Source organism: Taeniopygia guttata, chromosome 3 (assembly GCF_048771995.1).
Source record: "Taeniopygia guttata chromosome 3, bTaeGut7.mat, whole genome shotgun sequence".
Classification (NCBI taxonomy): domain Eukaryota; kingdom Metazoa; phylum Chordata; class Aves; order Passeriformes; family Estrildidae; genus Taeniopygia; species Taeniopygia guttata.
Genome location: NC_133027.1, coordinates 62,988,236 through 63,000,786, shown reverse-complemented (window position 1 = coordinate 63,000,786; position 12,551 = coordinate 62,988,236). Strand labels below are relative to the sequence as shown.

General features: G+C 42.8%; 1 protein-coding gene across 11 annotated transcripts in view; it reads right to left on the bottom strand.

Annotated features, from left to right (window-relative positions):
• The window catches only part of HIVEP2 (HIVEP zinc finger 2), a 137,028-nt gene that overhangs the window by 42,688 nt on the left and 81,789 nt on the right, over positions 1-12,551 (bottom strand). For 6 of the 11 annotated variants that reach the window (XM_030268093.4, XM_072926998.1, XM_030268099.4 and 3 more), the window contains one exon: positions 9,948-10,045. The exons of the other annotated variants lie outside the window; for them this stretch is intronic. The gene's annotated coding sequence lies outside the window, so the exon portion shown is untranslated. The remainder of the gene's footprint in view (positions 1-9,947; positions 10,046-12,551) is intronic. 11 annotated transcript variants of the gene reach the window in all.

Sequence of the window (12,551 nt, the reverse complement as noted above, 5' to 3'; positions counted from 1 at the left end):
GAAGGAACTGAGGACAAGCACTGAGGGCATTAAGCCTACAAGAGACTTAGCCTTTGTCCCCCTTGAGAAATCGATACAATGCCAGCTTGAGTGGACTCTGAATCCAGGTTTTAATTAGACAGAGGGTGAAATCAGTCAAACCTACCTCTTGCTCAAACACTATTGTTTCCTTAGTATCTCACTGTTCTGAAGAAAAAATGCTCTTCTGACCTGTTGGTTGCCTGTTGGTCACCACTTATGTAGGCACAGAATCCAAACCCTGTCCCACTGTGTCCTCACCATCTGCAAGTTGTCTACTTCTCCACTGGGAGCCTCCAATAAAAACTTCCTATAATAGAATTGTCCTGACTCACAGGTATGGGGGGAGGGAAGCTGACCTCGCTGCAGCATCAAGAGTCTCTGACGCATTTTGGAAGGCTGTGGTTTCAGGAGGCTGAAAGAATTCAGCCTTGTTTTCAATGAGGTTTTATACAATTAACTTCCAAAATATCACCCTATAGCTCCATGTCCATTTGAAACTTGATATTGTTTAGTGGTTCAACTTAGCACTATTCAGGGCTTTAGGCGTGCGCTTGGTGCATTAGCAGTACTCACCAGCAGAAGAGAGTTTCTCAGAAACGCAGCCACCCAGGCTCCTGACTGGCTCCACCTCTCGTCCGCCCACTCCCAGTTTCAGACATTTCACATTCCAAAACTGGAAGTGTCTATGCAATGTAAGGTCAGATTATTGCACAACATGCTCTTTTCCTTCTAAGAGCCACTGCATCTTCAAAAGTACATCTACTCTAACAGCAAGAAAGCTGTTTACAGCAAATTTCTATCTGAGTGGGAGTATTTTCTCCATGAATCTTATAACAAGGACATGACGTGTATGACTCTTCTCTACATTTGGTAAAATTGTTACCAAGATGGCATTTATTCAATACTTCCACATCAGCATGCCTTCCCCTTTAAGCTGCCTTTTGAGAAATTGAGAATTCATTTTTACACTTCCTTAAACTATTTCTGTGCTGGATAATTTTAGGACACGCCAAACAGAACAATTTCTGCCTATCTTATATTTAGAACCAAGGCCTTTGCAATGCAACCGTGAAATACAAATGATTGTCACAAATGTAGGTTTTGCCAATTGTTTTTTTTTCTTGCCAAACAGTGTGAATAATTGCTGCGATCATTCCTTCATTTAGTCTTCAGATTCTAACAGGTGAACGAAAACTCCAGTTTCAATTATACTTGAAGAAAACCTTCTGCAGTATAGGGGCAGATAAACAGTAAAGTCCACCTACAAGTGAGATGAACTTTATTGTTTTTCCCAAAGAACAACATACAGGTGGAAATGATGGAGATATATTGTGTTCTTTGAAACTGTGTTCAGCTTTTTGGTACAATTAGGTCTTTGCTGTTAGCATAGAAGGCCTATTTGGCTTTTCCTTGAATGCCAGCAACTTATGTTGGTACTGCCTAAAGGCAACTGTTGAGATATTTAAATAAAGAATTAATGACCAGTCCTTACATCATTCATTCTGTTCTATTCATATTGATACCTTTGTCTTCAGCATCACTGGGGAAGCTAAGCAGTGGGGACACCAAAGGGTTTGGAGCTGGAAGGGTTCCCAGCACCATCTGGAAAGAATGGGAATGCTGGCAGGATAAATGACCAAGGCAACTCTCAAAAGCCCTTCCTGATTTCACAGTCAAACAAGTTTTCCATAAGCTGTCAGTCCTATCCTCCCAGAAGGAAGAAGCTTCAGATTCAACAGTCAGCATTCAGAAATCTCATTCAGGCTACCCAGCAAAAATTATGAGGGTCAAAACAAACCAGTGACAGAGTAAGGGGGAATGGGAACACAAGAGAATCTTACAAGAGGGGCAGAAAAAGGGACAGAGGAGGATGCTTTAGATGCGTGCTGGCACCATGCTTGTTTGTAGGTAAATGTAGCGTGGGATTTCACTCTGAGTCATTAATTTGGAAGATATGATTGAGAGTCAACTGCCCATTATCTAAGGGAAGAGATACCTAAAATGGACCTAATGGCTTAAAGTTACTTAGCTCCTGTTCAGTCTGTGATCAAGTAACAAGTTAGACTGTAATATTTAACCACAACTCCCATGCCTTTCTGAGAAGCACAGGGAAGGCTGCCTAAAGGAAAGTCAGACACCGGCCATGCTGCTTCCTGTGTGCACCAGGTGAAAAGATCTGCACCTGCCTCCAGGCTCATGTAGACAGCGAGCTTCCTCTGGTGCAGTGGCTGTCACACTTTCTGCTACAGCCCATTTCCTCCTGGGGGACATTTCCCTTGGGGACAACAGGGGCTAGTACTCTGTGCATGCCACCAGTCACGATCACCAAAATCACCAGCTGGTTGCCATGCAATATAACCAACATTTTAGTGCTGTGACTAGAACTTGCTCCGTGTGTCAATGAGAATAGCATGAAGAACAGATGAGAGACAGCAAGACAAAGACTCACAGAAATCTGGAGACACAGCAACATAAGGAGAACCCAGCACCTACTACAAATATTGGTACTATTCAAACCATTAGTTTAAAAAGTAGAAGTGGTATTCATTCTTTTTTAACGTTCATCCATAAGAGGTCACTGTGTGATACGATGAACACCTTGGTGTCAGCAGCATTCTTCTCCCTTCCCATATACTCAGCAGCAGGTGACAGTCACCTCCAGTAATGTCTCAGCCATTACCCCACTGCCCTCAGTAGGGCAGGAATTAAAACAAGTGAAGTCCTTCATCTTGATTCTGTGATCTTAGACAATTTTACAATCACTTAAACGCACTTTTTATTCCCCATTAATCTCAAGTGGAGTCCAAGAGTTTTACAACCCCCACAAACATTTAAAATAACCAGTATAATATACTCAAAATTTTGGGAAACTGAATTTAAACAGCAAAGACATAAGCTCACAAATTAACATGGCTCATCTAGTTTCCCAGGGTTTGGGGCCTCTATTTTAGAATTTGTTTCACTTTGACATTGTTTTTTTCAGTAGTGAGTAGACTTTTTCACACAAGTGACTACAACCCAGCGTGGGACACGAAGACTGTCAAGGTGATCTGCCAACAGGAACTTCTTAAGCATAAAATTTTTGCAATGCCATTCATAATGAGATGAGAAACATAACAGGCAACTTAATGGCAACTGAAACCATTTTAGCTCAGATCAGCTAAACAAATGTCTTCTTCACGGAGTAAAGTGACTTAAAGGGAAGTATTTAATTCGGAGATTTCCATGGGAAAACAAAAAAATAAAAATAGCAATATGGAAATTTTCCAGTGGAAAACTTGTTCTTGTGGAAATTCCGCTTTCAATTGACAAATTGTTTTTATGGGAAATTCCTAAGCAGCTGTAGGCTCAGCCCGCATGCTGAGAAGTTTAAAAGCAGCTCATGTTTGACCCAGCACCCTCAGATTTCCCACATCAGATAAACTGCAAAAGCAAAGCCCTCATTCTTCCCTTGCTCCCAAGCACACCCTGCAGCACACAAGCAGTCCCACTGCGGGTGTGAGAGCATACTGACTGCAGTGGCAGCATGCACCTGGTTACAGATGGGCTGCTTGCAGGATTAACCTTTTAATGTCCCAAATCAAGCCTAACTAGAGGCTCTAATGTGAGCTGTCTCTAATACTCTGATAACTCTGATACTGGTAAAGCCGTCACTGACTCCAACAACAGATTTACCTGCACTAGGGATTGCAGGCTTGGGAGAATATTAAATGAAGCTTCTCACAGTGGACTGTATCAGGGAGAGAAAACTTGGTGCTGATTTCTATGTGCTTATGTGAACAGTCACAAATCATGGATACAAGTCTGTCATTATGAACTGTTTTACACTGGCTTAAACCTGTCAATAAGAACTATACACCCTACAGCTACCATTACAAGACAAATATTTTTAGCAAGCTTGCTAAGTGTCTTCTAAATTTGCAGGAGGAGCACTGAGTAAGTGTTGCCTTTACAGAATGATATTAGGAAAGCATAAACCATTCATTATAATGCATCTTCTATCCACCACTTTAGCATGAATCATCATACCGTGTAAACAGGCTAGAAATCATATTTATGGTAGAGCTCAAAGTACCTCAGAAAGTCAGAGGGAGAGAAAAGCTATTACAGGATGTACAAAACCTCACAGTCCAGAAAGGTACTAGAAAAGTACTGAGCACCTAAATGATTCACCTAAACATTTGCAGTCATTCACAGTGTTTCTGTACCAGACCTGGACATTCACACTAATGAATTTTTAACACAAAATAGAATTTATAGCCCTTTGAGGAAAAAAGTTAATTCTACTGGCTGTACGGAACTGGACTTCGTAATTTATTCTCAAGAGTGAAACTGTCTCATTCCCAACTACCTTCTGCCCCATACAGCCTATTCAAGCGCAGAGAGGATCCGGCATACCCCAAACTGAGTTGGGCTGGAGGAGCCCAGTTGAGCTTTGGCAGGAGCAGGAGCCCCAGAGTGGAGGAGGCTTTCAGCAGCTGGCTGCCTGCCAGGGGCTGTGGGCTACAAGGTGAAGGAGTGGACAAAGGCCACTGCTCAGCTGCTACAGTGACCTTAAGCTATGCTGATCTGCAACAGGAATGCACCCTCTGGCCATGCTCATGTTTCCACACGTTTTCTTGGCTATCTGCACCACGCATACACACGCATGACACCGAGTTGGCATGCACAGCCCTTGTCCATACTGCACACGAGGCCAGCGAGTTCCCCCCAGCTGCACTGCTGCTCCTCACCCTGGCAGCGCAGCAACCAGATGCGCTCACCTAGGCACGCTGCATGGCTATGACAACCAGACACCCTGAGGTGAATTGCAAAAAACTTGAATTTCAGAGATGGGCAAAAAAATTCTGTGTCTCTCCAGCTGAAGGAATTATTATTTTCTGATGTCACAGTAATAAATTGCAATGAAAGCCTTATTAATGCAAGCTTTGTTCCTGAAGTGACAAGACAGGCATTTATTTTCAGAGCCAGACACTCGAAGGAATACCCCACATGGTCGATAGTGTAAGTATCCCGTATTTCCAATATATGACAGAGCTACTTCTACTACACTGAAGCACATGTGATAAGAGGGCCCAGGCCCTTCTCCATATTCTCTGCATACCTGTTACTATCACACAGCTGCTCTCAAGTCTACAGTTTCCTGTGCAGTACAAACTGCATACCACTTCCCCTACGGAAAAAAAAAGGCCTTGCTTGTTCTTAATTGATGATGGAAATACTGTCATATTTTCCACTAGCCAAGCTCGAAACCTTTACTGTACAAACCTTCATTAATTTTTCCACAACATTTTGCAGAAATGTCAGGAAACAGCTGCACCAGAATGATTAACTGTCCTTATCACTAAGGCTTCTTTGGCCAACTTCAAATTATATAGGTTTTCTTCTTTCAAAACTCTACATTTACTGGTATTTTTGGATATTCTGCAGTTGACTGTTTCAGTTATAACACTTTCTCTTCAAAAGTATCTGATTGCACAGGTTCAGTGGCAGACAGACATTTTACGACCAGTGGAAGAATTTGTACAGTTTGGAGCTGCATACTTCTAGGAAAAGATTGCTTCCTGCAGATTGCTCAGCTGTGTCTTTCTTGGATCAAATTCAATGAAATTCACAACTTGCAGTCAGATTGTATTTGCCAGTCAGGCTGAATTCATTACACTGACACAAACTACTCTTGCTGCATTTTCTTATTCTTTTCTTTTCCTATCCTCCTCTTTCCCTTGTCCCTTCTCTCTCCCCACACTCTCACCTCTTCTTTGAGCTATATGATGTGTCAAAACTTATCATACAATGCCCTGTACATTTTCTGGCAAAAATAAGTGGAACAGTACACATCACCATCTCAAACATGCAAACGTTGAGATGCTAGAAGGCTTAGTACCAAATGAAAGTGCGGCCATCTGGAGGTAACTGCTAGTGTGGATCTGAGCTTCCCAACTGTCTGAAACTTTTCAGTCTTAGAACTTTTTAGCAAAGTGTCAATGAGCAAGGGACTCCACTCACACGGATTTGCACAGGGCACTGGACTACAATTTTTCAAAATTGTAAATTCTTCAGATTTTGTTTAGAATACAGCCAGGTTCATAGGATTACTTTTAAAGACTGACATTGTAGTATAGTGTCCTGCTTATATTTTGAAATTATTCAGGGTTACTATAGCATGATATGTAACAATAATTCTGCACATATGTCACTGGCAGATTTTAAAATTGCAATTATTCACTCCATGTCTTAATTGAAGCTGTAAGCCTCGAATCTATAACCTTATGATATTTTCAGACAGAGGAAAATATAGATGTAAACAGGTATACACACATCTTGGAAGTTAAATAAAATTAATGCCATCAAGTGGGGGGTTCAGTGGTTCAAGTGTTCATGCTGTTATGACCCCCTATCTCTAGCAAAAAGTAGGGTACTTGCAGAATTATAAAGACATGAAACATATAGAGATTTATCTCGGTATTATAAAGAATCCTCCCAGCTGTCTGTATTTCAAGACCAGTTGCATGTCTTGCTTTTTAAAAGAATCTCTCACACAGCAGAGTGCTTTGCAGCACAGCATCCCCACACAGCTCTGCTCAGGGAGATCCAGCCACTGATGCCCTCACCCCATGCTGGGTCAACTCCTGAACTCTGTATTGCTTTCAGCAGGTATATGGACACCTGGGAGCCCCCAGGGCAGGATGCCTAACACAGAATGCTGGCCTTGTTATTTAATCGGTGCAGTGCTGGCTACGAAAAAAAACCCAAACAGCTATGTTTTTAAATTACTCTACCAAGATATCTGCTTAGATGGCAGAAATTGCAGTACACTGTATTTTGCTTAAAATACGCATGAATATATACGGGTTATATTTACGAGATATGAAATCCTGCCAAAAGTACGCAGGTTCTTTAAGGATTCGGTTTTATAATATGCAACGCCAAATTTCTCTTTCACAATATCCTTATCTGCCTCTGCTCTAGGTTGAAAGCAGCCGCTCGCGGTGCCAGAGCGTTTCAAGGACCGCGTCCTTCCAGCAGGCGGGATGCCAGCGCACCGCCGTCTGCGGCTGCAGGGCCACACACTGTGCGTGCGGGAGAATGAAGCTGTTCCATTCCATTAAGCAAAGCGGTGATTTTTACGGCTCTGGGGGTTGGTTCCGGTTTTCTGGGGGTGGGGGCGCTCTGAAACGAGCAGAAGACAGACGCCGCCCCGCCGGCAGCAGCTTTTCCTTCCACATCCCGCCCGCCGCCTCGGCAGTGCCCGGCAGCTGTGAGGCTGGAGAGCGCAGTGCCCATTGCTGCCTCCTCGGGACCTTCTCGTGTCTCATCCCCACCCCCCCGGCACAGGCTGTCAGGGAATTGATGCATGGATTTGTTGTCCAGCCACCCTGCTCGGCCGCCTCCGGGACGGGAAAGAAGAAACGTGTTTTGCCTCCCTCTGGCTACTAGCGGGACCAGGAGCAAGATCTCTCACTTACCTGAGTTTGCACATCTTGAGCTCAAACCTACAGGAAGATTCAGCCCCGTTCTACTCACGCTGTCAGCAATGAGCAGCAGGATCTAGGGGCAATGTCACAACAAAAAGAGAGACCTTGAACTTGCTTCACCCTTTGCATAGTCATTTATATTTGGGCAAAGTGGATAACAGCTCCTTTAGCACCAGCGTAGTGGTATTTTATGCTCGCTCGGCATTCACTTTACCCAGGTATAAATAGCAAAAGGTTTCAGCTAGTAGAGAATCAGAACCAGTATCTTCAAAGGATTCCTAGCCAAAATAAAGCAGCTAGTCCTCCACACCACAGCTTGCAATCTTGCTCAGCTGAAGGAAACATTCCCTGAAGGATGCCTAGGACCGCTGGTGTGGCAGCACTGCATGCTCTGGTCCATGGAGAAAATGTGCCTTCCTACCACCCGGTGCCTAGAGGTGGAATCAGACTGCAAGCTTTCACCTGTAAAGTAGTCAGCAATAGGGTTCCATTTCTTCATGGGAGCCTTTTATTAGCTCACACAGCGTATTAACTACCCTATCAAGTATTAGGTGCTTGCCTTAATATCCTTAGCACACGAGGTAGTGGTACATACCATCATAGTTACAATAATGCCAGTTTGAACTACATTAATTGAGAGCATCTATTCTAAAATTTAATAGTTCCAAACAAAAAGTGAAGTGTGCTATCATTTGACTTACACATTACTGGGGAGAGGTCTCAGTGTACAAGAGCCACAGCAAAAAGGGCCCAATGCACACAAGTGCCATTAAGTTACGTGCTATCAAAACCTGAAAGATGTATGCTAAAACCCCATTTTAGAGGATGGCCGCCATACCCTTGTGTACCAAAGTTCTCAGTTTTCCACTTAAATCCTGCCTGGTGAGTCAGGACATGGCCAGGTTTCCATGTTCCAGCAGTGTTCCATTACTCCTCCTTATAAATTTCACACGCTGTTAATGCTTTCCAAACTGGCAACAGAGCTCAGGGGTGCATGAGGACAGTTTATTTTCCTGCTGAACTTAAACAGAAATTCCACAGGACCTCTGGCGGGGGTAACAGCCCTGCTGACAGCCATCAGTTCACACCCTCTCGCCCACCCAGCTCTGATCTCAGGCTGCGCAGAAACATCTCAGTTGTGCTCAGAGACTGCAGAAGGGAAAGAGAACAATGCAGATAACCCATGACTCCCGTTGCAGGGACCTTGAGAGGGATCCATAAGAAGAGATATCCCATATAGCACCATCCTGGACTGCAGAATATTTGGGATCAGTTCCAGGGTTGAGCAAAGGTTCAAGGGATTGTCATTCTCAATTTAACCCTTTCTTTCACTGAATTAATATATAGAACGAAACACAGATTCAGTACTATTTACATAATTCTGAAAAATCTGGTGGGGTTATCTCAAAATATGTTCTGTGTTTTCTTTGAACACCTTCTCCTGTGCTCATGATATCACGTGAGAATCTCCAGGGTCTTCCTTATACACCTAGCTTCTATGGCTGAAGGTAAATATTGAATAATTTGAAAAAAAAAAAAAAGAAATTCAATGAGAGTGATCAAACTTTCCTTAACCTTTCACTCTTTCAAGCTTGTCTAAATTCTATGAGCTAACAATTTTTTGACCATCAAGGATGTGCCTGTACAAAGAAGATGAGAGAAGAGAAGCTGCTCAGTACTTTAGGTCTCCTATAGCAAGAAAAGTAACTTTGTGTTCTGCACACAGGCACAGTTTTTGAGACTGTGAATATGAAAACTGACCAACTTGGGACTACCAAGCCTAATAAACATGGTGCTGCAATCAGTAGCTTAAAATTGACATTTTACTGACAAGATAAATTGTCTTCGGAACTATCTGATGCCACAGTAAGTCCTCTGTTGGGGATCCACTAAATTTAAGCTTAGGTGTTATTGCATACAACAACATTAGCACTTTCATAACTGCAGTTTCTACATGCCCAAGTGTTCAAGACCCAGAGGAAAAATTAAACTTTGAACAGTACTGTCCATGGTGCACTTGAAATGGCAAGATTGTCAAGCATAAATCACTAACTTATATTTTAGGACAAAGTAAATAAAAACCCCAGACATTTCAGATATAAAAACCTCACCCACCATATCTTCATGTATTTTTACAAGCACACTTTTCTTCTTGTTTAGTTCAAGAAGTGGAGTCCCCGGATACTTGATACAAGAACTGCTTTACAGAAAGGAAACTAGAAAACCAAATATGTGGACAAAGCAGACATCACATCGAAATTAACAAAATCCCTCCCCAAAACAGAAATGCCTCTAATTTTGGCAAAAGCTGGCTTCAGTTGTAACAAAAATACACATAATCAGGATTTAAATGTGGGCGACTTCCACGTGAAGCCTTTTGAGAATTAAAAACTGTGCTCTCAGACCCGCTCCCTCAGCTCACACAAAACCACCCTTCCTTCGCTCTCCTACCTGGCTGCTGCCATCAAAGGTGCAAGTGAGTAATGGTTCCAGTCAAAGCAATTTGGTTCACTACTCCAGCAAATATGGCTGTTGACTCTCTCTTCCACCTAGTTGGAAAACATATATTAAAGATTTTTAACAACTGTGATCAATTCAACCTGCTGATTGATTTTATAACCTGACTTTATGGTGTTGGCTACATCAATACATGTAAGAACTTCTGAGATTGTCACAGTCTTTTTTGCTGCCTTCAGAGCAACGTGGCATCAGCAATCAGTAGCTCTCCTGTGGTTTCCAACTTGCTGTGGGCTAGAATACACATCAACTAATGCATGTCAAAGTGAAAGCAATAGACATACAAGGCCAGTAGGTGCATAAAATGATGTATTTTCAAATGTGATACATACAAAAAGCAGAGTAAACACAAAGCATGAACTGTCTTTGTAGTTTCTTTATGTTTAAGCCTTGTCATATCAAGAGTTCTGCCTAATTTCTGTCTAATTTTGAAAACATCATGCCCAAATCCTAACTTAAGAGCACATAATTTTAAATTAAATGCAAATACTTTCCTGTTATTGAACCAGAGCAATGTGATTATCTTTCATCCTGCTTCTTTCCTATTTAGCACTGTGCTTTAAAAGTGAGATCATGTTTAGGAACTCCCTTTTCCATATGATGCAAGTATATTTTAGAAAGTAAGTTACTAGCATACTCTATGAAAAACAGCCATAATCCTTACATTTCTCCTTACATGCGATGGCACTCTGGGAAAGACCACAAAGAAAGTACTTTCTGCATACAAAATTAGGCATGTGCAGGAGTGTACGTGCATCCAAGGCACAGAGTACCAGGATGTATGTTCATTAATACGTTAGACAGCCATAGACTGCTTTGCTTACACCTTGCAGGGAGTGGGTTATTGAATACCCCTAACTGGTGCATACAGACAAGGTACCAGGAACTGGAGACTCAACTCTAGTTTGTACACAGCAGAGCTGACTGAAATGCCCCCCTTGTTAATACTCAGGCAACAAACCTTCACTGCTCTTGCATTCAGTGAACAACATGCTGCAATGGGCCTGGCTGTTCTGATTTTGCAAAGACTGGTGTGAACACACAGACAACCACAGCACACACTTTGCTCAGGGCACTTTCTTTCAGGCTTCCCTGTGTCCCTGAATACCCAAATGTGAGATCCCAGGTGATGTGATGGGTAGGCAACATGTGTGAGCGTCCCAGGTGGGTGTGCTCCTGCACAGGGTTCCAGCAAGAAGTGCAGCTCGTGTCACCCCTTCTCCTGCTCTTTTGCCCTGGTTTGTCACTGGGCCCTGGCTGGCTACCATCTCAGGTGATCAGGTCACCACAGCAGAAGATGGTACATGCTCCTCAAGGCCTCACACAGGTCATGGCAGAGGAGCATGTCAGAGAACTTGGACAGGAAAATCTCAAATTTAGCCCACCTAACTTGCAGATTTGTGCCCGTGGCATGACCATAACATAGCCTGAAGCCAAAGCAAACTTCCCTCTGCCTCCAGCAGAGAACCTGTCCTCTGTGGGGTAGGTAACACATGGTGCTTCCCCTGCAAGCAAAGCACAGATGTGAGCTAGTGGAAACAGGGTGCCAAAAGCTGAAAGGTAAAGCAGGCCTGGAACTGGCTGGCAATAAAACGGACATGCTTACGCTGTTTTTCCCTGAAATGTTTGCTACCAGCAACAAAAACAAATAGTAAATGATAATGTATTATTGACCAGCCATATCCACAGCAGTCTATACAGGCATCTGAGTATATAAAATAACACATGCTCTGGCTGCAGCCCCTGGTGCTTTATCACACCAATCTACAGCTTTCTAGGAAATGATCTGAGTGTGAAGCCAGGAACCACTTTTGAACCTTTGAACAGACAGGGCCCAATATGGTTTTAATCTGTTGGTAAAACCTTGGCACAGCTCTACTCAAGGGCAAAACTCTGTATTTAGCAGGGTCAGCATTTCAATTGCTACTTTTACAACTGACCTGAAAAATGTCCCAGCCAAAAAAGCAAAGCAAAGCAATAAAGAAGTCATGAGTCCTTATTCTCCCATGCTTCAGTAGGACCTAGGCATAGTCTGGATTGTAGCACCCTCCCCCTGGTGTGGCATGGATACCTTCCAGCCCTACAGCAGATCCCCCTGTATTTTCACAGGCCAAAGTGTTTTTAGTGATGCTGGCTACAGTTGCACAGTTATTTCTAATTAATATGCATCATGAACTTGTTTATCCTATCTGCAACCTAAAGACAAAGGTTTTTATTCTCATTTATGCTCAATCCTCTCTATGGGACCCTGGCAGAAGCAGAGGAGACTTTCAAGAAAAAAAGCTAAACCCGTAAGTGAAACGTCATTTATGGAACAAAAATCACACTTCTGCTGCCCCAGCTTCATAGAGAGGGTTTAAATTGAAATCCACAAGGAACACTATATTCTATTTTGCCCTAACTTATTTTAGCTCAAAAATAACTGGATCCAATGTCTTCCCTCTTGTTGTGGTAACCTCTCTATCTTCAACATGGTTTCTCAAAGAATGCTCTAGCATCTGATGCATTCAATTCAAGCTGGATCAGTTTCTGAGTATT